The sequence below is a fragment of the Bufo gargarizans genome, chromosome 7, assembly GCF_014858855.1.
Source record: "Bufo gargarizans isolate SCDJY-AF-19 chromosome 7, ASM1485885v1, whole genome shotgun sequence".
Classification (NCBI taxonomy): domain Eukaryota; kingdom Metazoa; phylum Chordata; class Amphibia; order Anura; family Bufonidae; genus Bufo; species Bufo gargarizans.
The window spans coordinates 79,130,898-79,148,238 of NC_058086.1; positions in this window are offsets into that span (position 1 = coordinate 79,130,898).

Sequence of the window (17,341 nt, forward strand, 5' to 3'; positions counted from 1 at the left end):
GGGTGAGAAAAATATCTTGGTCAAATGCCAACTTTGTATAAAAAAATGGGAAAAGTTGTCTTTTGCCAAGATATTTCTCTCACCCAGCATGGGTATATGTAAAATGACACCCCAAAACACATTCCCCAACTTCTCCCGAGTACGGCGATACCAGATGTGTGACACTTTTATGCAGCTTAGGAGGGCAAAGGGACCCACATTCCAAAGTGCACCTTTCGTATTTCACCGGTCATTTTTTACAGATTTTGATTGCAAACTACTTCTCACACATATGGGCTCCTAAATTGTCAGGGCAGTATAACTACGCCACAAGTGACCCCATTTTGGAAAGAAGACACCCCAAGGTATTCCGTGAGGGGCATGGCGAGTTCCTAGAATTTTTTATTTTTTGTCGCAAATTAGTGGAATATGAGACTTTGTATAAAAAAATTAAAAATAAATAAAAAAACTCATCATTTTCCGCTAACTTGTGACAAAAAATAAAAAGTTCTATGAACTCACTATGCCCATCAGCGAATACCTTAGGGTGTCTACTTTCCGAAATGGGGTCATTTGTGGGGTTTTTCTACTGTTTGGGCATTGTAGAACCTCAGGAAACATGACAGGTGCTCAGAAAGTCAGAGCTGCTTCAAAAAGCTGAAATTCACATTTTTGTACCATAGTTTGTAAACGCTATAACTTTTACCCAAACCATTTTTTTTTGCCCAAACATTTTTTTTTTTATCAAAGACATGTAGAACAATAAATTTAGCAAAAAATTTATATATGGATGTTGTTTTTTTTAGCAAAATTTTACAGCTGAAAGTGAAAAATGTCATTTTTTGCAAAAAAATCGGTACATTTTGATTAATAACAAAAAAAGTAAAAATGTCAGCAGCAAAGAAATACCACCAAATGAAAGCTCTATTAGTGAGAAGAAAAGGAGTTAAAATTCATTTGGGTGGTAAGTTGCATGACCGAGCGATAAACGGTGAAAGTAGTGTAGTGCAGAAGTGTAAAAAGTGGTCTGGTCATTAAGGGGGTTTTAGCTAGTGGGGTTGAAGTGGTTAAAAAAAACCACATGGCGTTCCTTTCCTTCTAATTTTCCCTCATTGTGGTTGCACCCAATTTGGCACAACCCTAAAAGGTGAGCAAACCATTTTTTACTAATTGTGGCTTTCACTTGACGTGCTACCCTATGACCGCCTTTCTCTCCTTATTGCCATTATCCACTGGAGTGAATTGAATGGTTTGTAATTACACCTGCACTGCCAGCCATGATTATACCTTCCTCCTGCAAAAAAGAACTTCAGCTCTATTTTCTTTATTACTCTGTATGTCTTCCCATGCATACAGTGATAATGATAATAATATTTATTTATATAGCGCCTCCATATTCCATAGCACTTTACAATTCAGAGGGTCCATGTACAAAACAAAAGACTTCACAAAATTACAGGTTAATATACAACTGATAGGAGTGAGGGCCCTGGTCACAAGAGCTTACAATCTATGAGGAAGTCGGGGTGATACAGTGTGGCTGAAGACATTATTTCTACCCTATCTTCAAAATCGGTCGGCACTGTTTGGAGCGGGTCAGCCACAGTAACACAGTTTGAGAAAGGCACTACGTGTGCCAAAATGCACGTCACAAATGTAATGTGTGACCAATAAACTCACCGCATCAGCAACTGGAGTGCTGGTCTTTTGCTTCTATTATTTGTACCCTAATCTAAGGGGCCTAGTGTCCAGTGATTTATTAGGCGGGTCTTTAAAATGATAAACTGACTTACACTGTCTATTTCATCCAGGGGCGAATTGTCCATAGACCCTACAGGAAAATTTCCCAATGGGCCAATGTCTAGGAGGGCCACCAAAGCCCTCCTCACAACTGCCAGCTAACCAGGCAGGGTAGTGATGTGTTTTACATAGGACTGTATGCTGGAGGGGCTGAAGGCAGGGGGGTTGTATATTAAATGGGACTGTATGCTGAAGGAGCTGAAGGCAGGGGGAGTGATGTATTTTACATAGGACTGTATGCTGGAGGGGCCTGAAGGCAGGACGAGTGAGCATTTTACATGGGACTGTGCAAGAAGGGCTGGAAGGCAGGGGTGTGATGTATCTTACATAGGACTGTATGCTGGAGGGGCTGAGGGCAGGCGGCAAAGAGAAGGAGTGTGATATTATTTACATAGGACTGTATGTTGGAGGGGCTGAAGGCGGGGAGTGATTTATTTTACATGAGACTGTATGCTGGAGGGGCTGAAGGCAGGGGGAAGGTTGTATCTTACATGGGACTGTATGCTGTAGGGGGGGCATAATTATTACTATAATACTACAGAGGGGGCCATATTAATAATATTAATACAGAGGAGGAAATAATAATACAGAGGGGCCAGTATATATTATAATTGTGGTCGGGGTTAACGATGGCGAGAAGGAACTTACCCCATCTACGGCCCCCTCAACTCTAAAGCGGCTAGAATTATGCCGTAACCGCGGCGATGTAGGGACGCATGAATAGAGGGCAAAAACAGCAAACTTAAAGGCAGGATTTCCCTTATCACAACACAAAATTACAGAACCAGATTCTGAAAAGCAAGCGACATTTCGACCTTAGGATGAGGAATATACCTGCTAAAACACGATGACCGCCAGCAACCTAACTTTGGATGACGTGCGTCGGCACCTGATTTTATGAAGCTGTGGATGCAGCCCCGATGCGGAATGAATGACCCGACACCGAAGCTGGATCCACACCTAAGCTGGCCAACTGAGGGCGTATATGGGACAAAAATTGGTGGGTTGTGAGAGGCGATTGGCCGAAAGGCAATAATGGACTACTCGGCCCAAGGCCATCTAATGCTGCCAGTAACTGATTGAGTACACAGATTTAGCAAGCAACATGTGAGCAGTAGCTAGGTGTTCAGTTAGACCAGGACTAGTGACTCGTGCGGAGGAATCATGGCACCTGTGATGTCCGCTTCTGGCATGATCTGAAAGAAAAGGGAGGTATTAGCTCGTGACAAGGCATCCGCTGCCATGTTTTGTGTACCAGGCAAGTGCGCACAACTGAAATGGAAATGATGCATTAATGAAAGTTGTACTAGACGCCTTAGGAGACTCATAATATGTAAGGACTTAGACAAACCGCTGGTTAAAATATCGATAACAGCTACGTTATCTGTTACAAACAAAACTGAGCAATTAGATCAATTGCTACCCCAAACACGGGCGGCCGCGACAATGGGATACAACTCAAATAGTGCTGAGGTCTGCAAGAAACCCGGGATTCATCTGACTCCAACTGGCCACTCGCCTGCCAACCAATGGGTGCCAAAAATGGCTGCAAACCCTGAACTTGCAGCTGCGTCAGAAAAAATTACAGGAGAACTACTACATATTGCGGGAATAAAAAGGGAAATTCCATTCCACTGGTGGAGAAAGTGAACCCACATGTGAAGATCCGCTAGAGCCAGACTGTCTAAGTGCACCGGGCTATCCTGACAAGGTGCTGAGGGGAGGAGTGTCAACAGACGAGAAATGAATGACCTGCCTTGTGGGATTATACGCATGGCCAAGTTCAGCATGCCCAACAGTGATTGTAACTCGGCCTTAGTGGTCACAGTAGTAATCGTGAACCTGTGTATCACTTCCCTCATCCTGTTCAGTTTAGCTGTGTAGCAGTACTATAATATAGTAACAAAATGAGGATAAATCCTGATTAACCTACACAAACAGCCTCAGCCTCTTCTTTTTTTTATTTTTATTTTTTTAAATATGACACAATGTGCTGCAACTTAAAGAGAAGCCTGCTGAGAAACTACAAAAGGGGTGCTTAACATAATTGCCTAAACCACATATGTACCCCCCCCCCCCCCATATACTAAATATTTTATTTTAACCCCTTAGTGACCATTAATACGCCTTTCACTGGCTTAAACAAAGGAGGATTTAGCTAAAACAGCTTGCTTTAATCAATCAGTACATGTACTTAAAATGGTGCATTAAAAACTATAACTTGTCCTGCAAAAAATAAGACCTCATACAAGTACATTGATGAAAAAACACTTGGTCACTAAGAGGTTAATCTTTACCAGCAAGCAGGGTTCTGACCTGTGCACTGAGCTGGAGCAGGCAGACCTGACTAATAGACCACCGAGCCTGCTCCAGCTCAGGCTCTCTACCTTCCTATCTAACTGCACGGCGGCCCGTGCAAGACTTTACGGCTGCGTCGAAGTTGGGAACACGCTGTCCCCTGTAACCCTACGATGAATGGCCGCGTGGGGAGCTGCACGTAGCTCCCTTGCCGATCGTTCCGGTGCGGTGGTGCTCCCCCTCACCTTGGGGAGCCGAAACACCGCCGGCCGGACTACGTGGACATGGCTGCTGGATGAGGCAGCATACTCACCTTTGACCGCAGACTCGTGAGCCAGGAACGCTGCCGTCACCTGCCTGCACATGTGGTAGGTAGAAACAAGACGAGACGTTCATTGAGGGAGGGGCGTATGCCGGATATAAAGGCAGCTACACCCCTCCCACAAATGCAGGCCAATAAATCGGCCTTTACACTTATACAGAGGGCATTATAATTATGGGCACTACAGGAGAGAGGAGGTCTGTTATCTGAGGATGATAGTAAAGTGAGGAATCTAAAAAAAATTCTGCGAAACTCTGCAGAGACAAGATGCGGCTGAAAGAAGTTATCATGACGGTCCTATCTCCGAATGAAGATGATGAGAAAAGTCTACATCACAGGAGAGGTCACTGGATGTAACAGGTATGGTGCGGTATTCTCCTGTATGTTATGTCCATCCAAATATCTGTTTGGGGGAGGGTGGATATAGAATTTGGGCCACACTTCCGAAGCCTGGCCCCAGACTTCAGGTCACACTGTGTGTGTTCTGAATTCTGGGGCCTCACACCCATCTAACACATTATCTGTACTCAGAGTTATCCCTGTGTTATCTGAAGTATTACATAGGACTGCAGTTGACATCTACTGCATTATTTGTAAAAAGGGGCATGGTCACAGGTTGGGGGGGCGCAATACCTTGGCTTGCCCCGGGTGCTGGCAACCTACGCTACGCCACTGGGACAGCAATACAGTTAAATACTGTGACGCAGGTGGTAGAATTATGTTCTGCACTGCGGTATTTGGTTCAGCTGGGGAGGTATATTGTTCTGCACTATGCTATTGCTTGCCCTGCCTACTTATGTTGCTCCGCCTTCTGTCAATTTGGATCCACCTGCAACATGGGGCCACTTTTATTTTTTTTCCAGGGCCATTTTTAATTCCCAGTCCATCCCTGATTCCATCTGTGTGTGCTATACACAGAATCTCCATTGTATTTCTATGAGTTCAGCAACACACTGCTTCACCTGCCTCATGCTGGTAACTGCAATGTGAGTTAGGAGGCAGAAGTTGCTGCCTTTATATAAGACTCGGTGTGGAGCAAGTATAGTGTGGTAAGAGTCTGGGTCCTCTGAATCTAGCAAGCCAGAGGTATAAAGGCAAACTTTGTCAGTGATTAGCAAATGGTCCACTGCCAGATGGACCCCACTGAATTGCATAACATTTTAAACCTCCTTTGACAATTAAGTAAAGACCCACATTTTGGAATTACAGTACAGGAAGTAAAAAAAAAAACAGACAACCCCACCTCCCCCATCCACCTACAACTGATTGCCAGTCTCTGCCTAATACTGTCCATAGAGAGAAAGCTGATAATCAGTGGCTATGCATCTCATGGATACATCAAACTCCTGCCATCAAAGCATCACACTGCAATGCTTATACTGTGAGTTCTCCAAAACTAGAATATTTTTACACAGAAAGGACAGATCAACACAGAGTGGGCAGCATAAAAGAGGTTGACAGGTTCCCTATAATGAGTAGCTCCTACCAGAGGTTCAATAGTGACAGTGGAAGGTACAGCTGAGAGAATAGGTAGTTCATTGTGTTAGGAAACAATGCCAGGAGCCTCCAAGTTCAATAAAATAGGCTATCTTCTAACATTGTTCAATTGCTCAAGTGTTCTCCCAGATATATCTCAAGCAATCACATTTAAACTTCAGATGTGTCTTCTCCTATCATCGAAAGTACCACGAAAAACATAATGAATATATGACAAAATAGTTCCAAAATTGATTCCTCTCTTAGGCCTCAATCACATGACAGTGAAAAAACGCAGTCCCACCATAAAAGTCTAAAAATTAAAGTCTATGCAGCTATTCACATGGCCTTTTTTAACGGCCAGTGAAGGGTGGTAGTTAAAAAACAGGACATGTCCTATTTTTGTTTTCACTGCCAGATAGGACCCCATTGAAATCAATGGGCACGTTTTTAATGGCGTGCACACATCTAATCTGCAGTGAAACACACAGAGGGGGCAAGACTATCTCCTATGAACTTTTACTTTGAAGAGAATTTCAAATAATGTAACCTGCTTTAATGATTTTATATTTTATGTTTTACTATAATTGCATACATCAAAGTTCAGAACTGCTATAAAACCTCTGATTCAGGGATCCAATAGATGACCCTGCTACCCAGAAATAGACCAAGCTCAATCACCTAGGGGTAGAGAACTATCTTTCTGATACATGCTGTAAACACTGGCTGTCATTGCCTGTAACCAAGCAACTTTAATTACTCCTGTTCAGCTGTCACAACACATTAGGTGTCCAGGGAGCACTCAGTTGCCACACATACATGTACAATACATAGCTTCACTGTCTTCACTTTGTCTTGCCACACATACATTGACAGTACACAGCAAGATAAATAAAATTTAAAAAAAAACATGAATAAATATTGTTTTCGCTTCAAATGAGAAAATGTAAAATAAAATATAATATATATATATATATATATATATATATATATATATACACACACACACACACACATCTAGAACATACAGGTTCCAGGAAAAACACTCTAGACCAGGCAGTCTAGTTGGGAGTTTTAGTTTTGCAACAGCTGGAGGGCTGCAGGTTGAGCATGCCTGCTCTAGACTAAATTAAGCTTGAAACCCTAAAGTTGCAAGACCACATAGATACAGTCTATCCAATCGGAACACATAATCATATATGGGGTCATTTATCAAACTGGTGTAAAGTAGAACTGGCTTAGTTGCCCATAGCAACCAATCAGATTTCACCTTTCATTTCCCAAAGGAGTTGTCAGAAATTAAAGGTGGAATCTAATTGGTGTGCTATGGGCAACTGAGCCAGTTCTACTTTACACCAGTTTGATAATTGACCCCAATAATCTATATAGTATACTAGCAGAAGAACCCAGCTTCGCACAGGTATGTTTAATCTATTTATTTTAAAGCAATTTCTTTTAAAACAATACAATCTAACAACAGTGACCTCTACAGCACCTCACCCCTTAACACTGCCCCCCCTACAGTGTTCCATCTCCATAAAATGGGACCTCCACAGCAGCCCACCCCTTTAAATTTGGTCTTCACAGCAGCCTGCCCCTTTAACAGTGAGTTCCACAGCACCCCACCCCCTTAACAGTGACCATAGGTTCCAGTCCCCTTAACTGACCTCCACCATTCCCGGCCCCTTAACAGAGACCTCCACAGAGAGTCCCCCTTTAACAGTGACTGCCACAGTACCCCGCTCACTTAACAGTGATCTCACAGTACCCCGCTGCCTTAACAGTGACTTCACAGTACCCCACTGCCTTAACAGTGACCTCACAGTCCCCTGCTGCCCCTCTAATAGTGGCCTCCACAGTCCCCTCCTCCTTTAACAGTGACCTCCACAGTGTTTGCCCCTTTAACAGTGACCTCCACAGCGGCCAGCCCCCTTAACAGTAACATCCACAGCGCCCTCCTCTTTAACAGTGAGCTCCACAGCAGCTGCCCCTTTATTAGTGACCTCCCCTGTACACCGTCTCGTTTACAGTGATTTTCACAATAACCCGCCCCCTGAATTGTGACCTCCACAGAGCTCCGTTCCCTTAAAATGTGACCTCCATTTCTTTAAAATGTGGATGGAAACAGGGATGTCCTTTTGAACAGCTAACTCTCAGATAGCAGCACTGTGCTGTCTGAGCGTGAGCTGCCAGGACAATGTCACCCTCACTCCCACCCCTGCAGCTGACATAAGTTGATTTTTACCTTCATTTTTTCAATCCCCATCAGCTGCAAAGTGGGCGTAGCCTAACCAGTCGGTGTGGCTTATCGGGACCTGGGGGCGGGGATTTTAAGCCCTGAATAGCCACCCTACTCCGCTCCCTTAACAGTGTCATCCACAGCGCCCCGCCCCTTTAACCTCCTCCGGACCGCCAAACGCAGGATCGCGTTCCGGAGGCGGCAGTCCCAGGCACAGTCATGCACAGTATAACAAAATGGGAAAAGTTGTCTTTTGCCAAGATATTTCTCTCACCCAGCATGGGTATATGTAAAATGACACCCCAAAACACATTCCCCAACTTCTCCTGAGTACGGCAATGCCACATGTGTGACACTTTTTTGCAGCCTAGGTGGGCAAAGGGGCCCACATTCCAAAGAGCACTTTTCGGATTTCACAGGCCATTTTTTACAGATTTTTATTTCAAACTACTTTGCACGCATCTGGGCCTCAAAAATGCCAGGGCAGTATAACTACCCCACAAGTGACCCCATTTTGGAAAGAAGACTCCCCAAGGTATTTCATGATGGGCATAGTGAGTTCATGGAAGTTTTTATTTTTTGTCACAAGTTAGTGGAATATGAGACTTTGTAAGGAAAAAAAAAATCATCATTTTCCGCTAACTTGTGACAAAAAATAAAAAGTTCTATGAACTCATTATGCCCATCAGCGAATACCTTAGGGTGTCTACTTTCCGAAATTGGGTCATTTGTGGGGTTTTTCTACTGTCTGGGCATTGTAGAACCTCAGGAAACATGGCAGGTGCTCAGAAAGTCAGAGCTGCTTCAAAAAGCGGAAATTCACATTTTTGTACCATGGTTTGTAAACGCTATAAATTTTACCCAAACCATTTTTTTTACCCAAACATTTTATTTTTATCAAACACCTGTAGAACAATAAATTTAGCGAAAAATTTATATATGGATGTCGTTTTTTTTTAAATTATTTTACAACTGAAAATTGAAAAATGTAATTTTTTGGCAAAAATGTCATAAAATTTCAATTAATAACAAAAAAAGTAAAAATGTCAGCAGCAATGAAATACCACCAAATGAAAGCTCTATTAGTGAGAAGAAATGGAGGTAAAATTCATTTGGGTGGTAAGTTGCATGACCGAGCAATACACGGTAAAAGTAGTGTAGTGCAGAATTGTAAAAATGGTCTGGTCATTAAGGGTGTTTCAGCTAGGGGGGCTGAGGTGGTTAAAGCTGACCTACGTCAGGGAAGAAAAATGGCTGGGTTGTTATGGAAACCTGGTGTAAAACTGTGCATGTGGAGACTAAGGGCCTGCAAGCTTCTATTGACTGATATGGGAAATGTGACCGTGTGTAAGGCAGGCTTCTATTGGCTAGTGCATTTTTGGGGAATATCTCAGAAACTGTAAGTGCTAGAGAGCTGAGACCCGCTCTTAAACCTTCCCAGACACCCGATGTACCTGTGTGCTAAATGTCATGATTGTAAATACGACGGTGCGGATTCCTTTAGCGGACATACACACATACACTCAGCTTTATATTAGATGAGCATAGGCAAATTAACCACTTCCAAACTGAACCAGTTTTCAGCTTCCTGACCAAGCCTTATTTAGCAAATCTGACATGTAATAACTATGGAATACATTTACTAATTAATCCAACCTAGAGATGAGAGAGCTTTTCAAAAATTCGATTTGGTCACTTCAGACGAATCTTACAAATTAATTTGTCACAAAGCCTGTTAAACAAGGTCTATCCCGGCCTGCAGTTAAACTTAAAGGGGTATTCCCACTTCATTAAATAGGCTTTTACTAATTCATTTCCCCCCCACTGAACATTTCTTCTTATATACAGTACAGACCAAAAGTTGGGACACACCTTCTCATTCGAAGAGTTTTCTTTATTTTCATGACTATGAAAATTGTAGATTCACACTGAAGGCATCAAAACTATGAATTAACACATGTGGAATTATATACGTAAACAAGTGTGAAACAACTGAAAATATGTCATATACTAGGTTCTTCAATGTAGCCACCTTTTGCTTTGATTACTGCTTTGCACACTCTTGGCATTCTCTTGATGAGCTTGAAGAGGTAGTCACCTGAAATGGTTTTCACTTCACAGGTGTGCCCTGTCAGGTTTAATAAGTGGGATTTCATGCCTTATAAATGGGGTTGGGACCATCAGTTGCGTTGAGGAGAAATGAGGTCGATACACAGCTGATAGTCCTACTGAATAGACTGTTAGAATTTGTATTATGGCAAGAAATAAGCAGCTAATTAAAGAAAAACGAGTGGCCATCATTACTTTAAGAAATGAAGGTCAGTCAGTCAGCCGAAAAATTGGGAAAACTTTGAAAGTAAGGGCTATTTGACCATGAAGGAGAGTGATGGGGTGCTGCGCCAGATGACCTGGCCTCCACAGTCACCGGACCTGAACCCAATCGAGATGGTTTGGGCTGAGCTGGACCGCAGAGTTAAGGCAAAAGAGCCAACAAGTGCTAAGCATCTCTGGGAACTCCTTCAAGACTGTTGGAAGACCATTTCAGGTGACTACCTCTTGAAGCTCATCAAAAGAATGCCAAGAGTGTGCAAAGCAGTAATCAAAGCAAAAGGTGGCTTCTTTGAAGAACCTAGAATATTACATATTTTCAGTTGTTTCACACTTGTTATGTATATAATTCCACATGTGTTAATTCATAGTTTTGATGCCTTCATAGTCATGAAAATAAAGAAAACTCTTTGAATGAGAAGGTGTGTCCAAACGTTTGGTCTGTACTGTATGTCATTTACAAAAACTTACCATTCGTCCTAAATAAGGTCCTATAAGAACCCTGTGTTTACTCTGGTGTCCCATGGATACGGCCTCATCTCGCCGGCCGCATCCATGTGCCACGCCTGCGCACCACAGCCTAAGATATTCATCGGCCGGCCTCTCCAGTAATACGTGAACGCGCAGGTCCACGCATGTGCAGTATATCCAACGCGTCGGAGATAGAGCTGCGCATGCGCGGCAATCCGAACAGTTCGTGCGAGTCAGCGGAGTGAGCGGACGGGCGTAGGAGGAACGGGATACTATTTCCTAAAAGGTAAGTATAATATCTACTGGCCCACTAATCCACCAACGATTATTGAATGTGGGGCAATAAAGGGGGTTCATTGTGAATTCAAAGGGGGCATTTTTATGTACACTGGGGGCAACTCTATGAATTCTATGGACACTGGGGCAACTGTATGCTATGTATGGACACTGGGGGCAACTCTATGTATTTTATGGACACTGGGGGCAACTCGATGAATTGTATGGACACTGGGGGCAACTCTATGATATGTATGGACACTGGGGGCAACTATATGAATTGTATGGACACTGGGGGCAACTATATGAATTGTATGGACACTGGGGGGCAACTATATGAATTGTATGGACACTGGGGGCAACTATATGAATTGTATGGACACTGGTGGGCAACTATATGAATTTTATGGACACTGGGGGCAACTATATGAATTTTATGGACACTGGGGGCAACTATATAAAATGCATGCACACTGGGGGCAACTATATGAATTTTATGGACACTGGGGGCAACTATATGAATTTTATGGACACTGGGGGCAACTATATGAATTTTATGGACACTGGGGGCAACTATATAAAATGCATGCACACTGGGGCAACTATATGAATTGTATGGACACTGGTGGGCAACTATATGAATTTTATGGACACTGGGGGCAACTATATGAATTGTATGGACACTATAAGAAACAATATAAAATGGATGCACACTGGGGGCAACTATATGAATTGTATGGACACTGGGGGTGATTGGGTGATTGGTGCGGATGGGATTATCAATATATGTCATATATAGAATGGTGGTGAGATAGTACAAGTGGAGGAGTGAAAAACAGCGATATGTAGCAGAGCTAGGTATGCGCTGGAACATTCTCAGTGATAGGTGTGGAGGGGATTATCTATATATGTAATATATAGAATGGTGGAGAGATAGTACAAGTGGAGGAGTGAAATAACACTGATATGTAGCAGAGCTGGAACATTCTCAGTGATTGGTATGGATGGGATTATCAATATACAGTACAGACCAAAAGTTTGGACACACCTTCTCATTCAAAGAGTTTTCTTTATTTTCATGACTATGAAAATTGTAGATTCACACTGAAGGCATCATAACTATGAATTAACACATGTGGAATTATATACATAACAAAAAAGTGTGAAACAAATGAAAATATGTCATATTCTAGGTTCTTCAAAGTAGACAACTTTTGCTTTGATTACTGCTTTGCACACTCTTGGCATTCTCTTGATGAGCTTCAAGAGGTAGTCACCTGAAATGGTCTTCGAACAGTCTTGAAGGAGTTCCCAGAGATGCTTAGCACTTGTTGGCCCTTTTGCCTTCACTCTGCGGTCCAGCTCAGCCCAAACCATCTCGATTGGGTTCAGGTCCGGTGATTGTGGAGGCCAGGTCATCTGGCGCAGCAACCCATCACTCTCCTTCATGGTCAAATAGCCCTTACACAGCCTGGAGGTGTGTTTGGGGTCATTGTCCGGTTGAAAAATAAATGATGGTCCAACTAAACGCAAACCGGATGGAATAGCATGCCGCTGCAAGATGCTGTGGTAGCCATGCTGGTTCAGTATGCCTTCAATTTTGAATAAATCCCCAACAGTGTGACCAGCAAAGCACCCCCACACCATCACACCTCCTCCTCCATGCTTCATGGTGGGAACCAGGCATATAGAGTCCATCCATTCACCTTTTCTGCGTCGCACAAAGACACGGTGGTTGGAACCAAAGATCTCAAATTTGGTTTTATCAGACCAAAGCACAGATTTCCACTGGTCTAATGTCCATTCCTTGTGTTCTTTAGCCCAAACAAGTCTCTTCTGCTTGTTGCCTGTCCTTACCAGTGGTTTCCTAGCCGATATTCTACCATGAAGGCCTGATTCACACAGTCTCCTCTTAACAGTTGTTCTAGATGTGTCTGCTGCTAGAACTCTGTGTGGCATTGACCTGGTCTCTAATCTGAGCTGCTGTTAACCTGCGATTTCTGAGGCTGGTGACTCGGATGAACTTATCCTCCGCAGCAGAGGTGACTCTTGGTCTTCCTTTCCTGGGGCGGTCCACATTTGAGCCAGTTTCTTTGTAGTACTTGATGGTTTTTGTGACTGCACTTGGGGACACTTTCAAAGTTTTCCCAATTTTTCGAACTGACTGACCTTCATTTCTTAAAGTAATGATGGCCACTCGTTTTTCTTTACTTAGCTGCTTTTTTCTTGCCATAATGCAAATTCTAAGTCTATTCAGTAGGACTATCAGCTGTGTATCCACCTGACTTCTCCACAACGCAACTGATGGTCCCAAACCCATTTATAAGGCAAGAAATCCCACTTATTAAACCTGACAGGGCACACCTGTGAAGTGAAAACCATTTCAGGTGACTGCCTCTTGAAGCTCATCAAGAGAATGCCAAGAGTGTGCAAAGCAGTAATCAAAGCAAAAGGTGGCTACTTTGAAGAACCTAGAATATGACATATTTTATTGTTTCACACTTTTTTGTTATGTATATAATTTCACGTGTTAATTCATAGTTTTGATGCCTTCAGTGTGAATCTACAATTTTTATAGTCATGAAAATAAAGAAAACTCTTTGAATGAGAAGGTGTGTCCAAACTTTTGGTCTGTACTGTATGTCATATATAGAATGGCGGAGAGATAGTACAAGTGGAGGAGTGAAATAACACTGATATGTAGCCGAGCTAGGTATGCGCTGGAACATTCTCAGTGATTGGTGTGGAGGGGATTATCTATATATGTCATATATAGAATGGTGGTGAGATAGTACAAGTGGAGGAGTGAAAAACAGCGATATGTAGCAGAGCTAGCTATGCGCTGGAACATTCTCAGTGATTGGTGTGGAGGGGATTATTTATATATGTAATATATAGAATGGTGGTGGGATAGTACAAGTGGAGGGTAATACACTGATATGTAGCATAGTTGAATATGCACGTTATTACTCAAATGTAGTACAGCTCTAATGGTAACAAATCTGCATCTGTGCTGTTCAGTGATTTTTTTTATAGGAGACAAAAAAACTAATCGTATGGATACTAGCAGACATGCATTTGGGCTGCAGTGAATTACAGTTTCTTCTGCACAGATAGGCTTTGGAATAGATATGAAAAGTTTTATGTGTAGTTAGTATTCAGGACATCAAAATGGTAGTCTCTAAAATCACTTACCATTGTTCACTGAGTGATCGGAGTCCACAGCAGGAGAGATGAGCTTCACAGACACTTCCTGGTGCCAGCCAGAATGGTGAGTCATACCAGTGATGTTCTTTTGAATCGATTCAGTTCACTGAAACGGAAGAGTCGATTCCTCTGACTGAGCTGATACGAGTGAAACAGCTCAGTCAGATTAGCATAGAGGCAGCAGCAGGCAGTGTAATAGGAGCCTACAGTGATAGCTAGCCACGCCCCTCCCCACCCTCCAACAAATCAGAGGCAGCCAGCACTGACTCACAACACAGGGGAGTCGTGCAGGGACTCAGAATCGTCTGAGTTTATTAGTTAAAAGAATCGAATGAGCCAGAGACTCATTTGATTCTCTGAGTTAAAAGAATCGTGTCACCGTCCGAGTCCCTGCCAGGCTTCCTGCTCTGCGGCTCCCTGTCTCCTGACAAGTCCGTGGGTGGAGGGTGGTTGTATAGTATTGCATGTAGCAGAGCTGTGTGTGTATAGGGTGCTATAGGGGGGGTATAGTATTGCATGTAGCAGAGCTGTGTGTGTATAGGGGGGGTATAGTATTGCATGTAGCAGAGCTGTGTGTGTATGGGGGGGTATAGTATTGCATGTAGCAGGGCTGTGTGTGTATAGGGTTCTATAGGGGGGTATAGTATTGCATGTAGCAGAGCTGTGTGTGTATAGGGTGCTATAGGGGGTATAGTATTGCATGTAGCAGAGCTGTGTGTGTATTGTGGGGAATAGTATTGTATGTATCAGAGCTGTGTGTGTATAGGGGGGTATAGTATTGCATGTAGCAGAGCTGTGTGTGTGTATGGGGTGCTTGCAGCAATGTAGCAGAGTAGGAAGCCTGGCAGGGACTTCTAACTAATAAACTCTTAGACAATTATCTAAATCCCTGCAATAACTATACAGTGTAATTACACCCCAGTCTGCAGAGCTGTGTTTGCCAGGAGCGAGTCCCTCCAGACCTTCGGTTCACTTGAGAGCCGACTCAGCAAGTGAACCGAAGATTCGATGAACTGAGCCTGCGCATTGATCTTCAGTTCACTTGCTTCTGCCGAAGATCCGATTCATGAATCGGTTCTTTTAAATGAACTGATTCAAATGAATTGATTCATGAAAAAGATCCGAACTTCCCATCTCTAAGTCATACTTTTCACATGAACGAGCACGCAGGACTCAGCTCTTAGTGTGATGTCATAAGGAGGCATGGCCGGCCTTCACTCTAGCTGCCTAAGCCAGCCCAGCTTTAGAAGCTTCAAACCAGGAAGTGATTTATGCAGTAACTGCAACTCTGGCTGATTTAGCAAGATGAGAATACCCCTTTAAGGGAGAATGACATGGCCCAGGGGGCCGCCCAGAGTGTAGCTTTGGGGACGCATGCTGACACAGTCACTCCACATTTAATGTTTTGGCCTATATGTGTTCTGTGGTGTTTGTTCCCCCCCCCCCCTCGCCTTTTTTGTTTGTGTCTTACAGGTCTTACCTGAAGTTGTTCATTCTGGTTATAGCCAGCCCAGAAGGTTCTTCTGCCCAGCAACAGATTCAGACGGGTCAGCGGTTCATTGGTGGCAGTGGTCAGCGACAGGGAAGATTTTTCATCTGGAATTGGATGGCTGCATTTTCAGCCGGAATCCTAGAGTTTAAAAGAAAGGACATTCCTGTATGAGCTCAGTCTTGAAGACCGGGACCAGCACAAGCAGGGATGGAGGACCTACTTTGGCAGCTGATTATAAGGGCGGAATCAGCGGGAGAAGAAGAGTGCCTGCGGTGCTGCCTTGCCCAGCCCCAGTGTAGGGGAGAACCGGAGCTTCAAAGGAGAGGGCGGAAGAGAAGGCATCGTCCGCATCAGCACGCTCCAGGAAACACTGTCATATGCCGGCAGTAGAAAGGTCAGCGCCAGAGGCGGAGCAGCGACAGCAGGCAGCATCCTTCAACAAGGATCCCATTCAAGTGTGGCCACAAGCAACAGCAGGAAGGACCCCCACTGGATTTATAATATCCCTAGCAGCAGCCAAAGATTTTTCAATTCTACAGGATCAGCAGCCGGCTTACCTGAGGACCAGAGTGGAGATCATCTGAACATGGATCCTAATGCTGTTCATTCCTCTGATGCCAGTCAAGAGGCACCACCTAGTGGTGAAAAAAATCTATGTTCAATGTATGTCTAGTCTTTTTTCTAACCAGCAATTTGTTTCTGGTTTATATTCCCTTTTTTCTGAATTCGTTCAGAAAGGGAATATTTCATCACCACCTGGGGTTTGGGTTAATCCACCCATGGCGTTAAGTAAAAGTAATACTGAGATTGTCTCTATGCCTGTTCTGTTCTGTTATTTCTGAAGCCTGTGTTCAGGAAGCTCTGTCATGTGAAGTTTCGCCTTAAAGTTTTCATTTGTCTCCAAGCACCAAACAGTGTATATGGTGTTTGGAGTTTTTGGATATCCTGTCTTTATTGCCTTCTTCTAAAGATCACATTGTACGTACGGATAAAAAAGATGAGAAGCTGGAAGATGCAGCCACGTTCTTTTAACAATTGGCTGCAGGCTTTTTGCATTTATGCAGCTGTGTTAGGCAAAAAGTTCCCTGGTAAATGTTGTGGTTTATTCCAACACTTAGACCTCATTTTAGAAGCATACCAGAGTTTTGGAGGTATGGCGTGGTTGCAATATGATGAGCTTTTTAGACAGAAATTAGCGGTACAGCCATGAAATGGGGAGCAAAGGATATTGGTTTGTGGATTAATCTCATGGTCCTTCAGAGGTCGGTTTCCTTTAAACAGTCTCCTGCTCCTCAAGTTTTGAGGAAAGTAGTTTGTTTTGCGTTTAATGAGAATATTTGTAAATGGCTGTCAAATTTTTACAAGCACAAGTGTTCTTTTTGTATGGGCACCCATCCTTTATCGAGATGTTTTAAACGTAGTGGACAGTCAAATTTTCAGCAGCCATCTATTC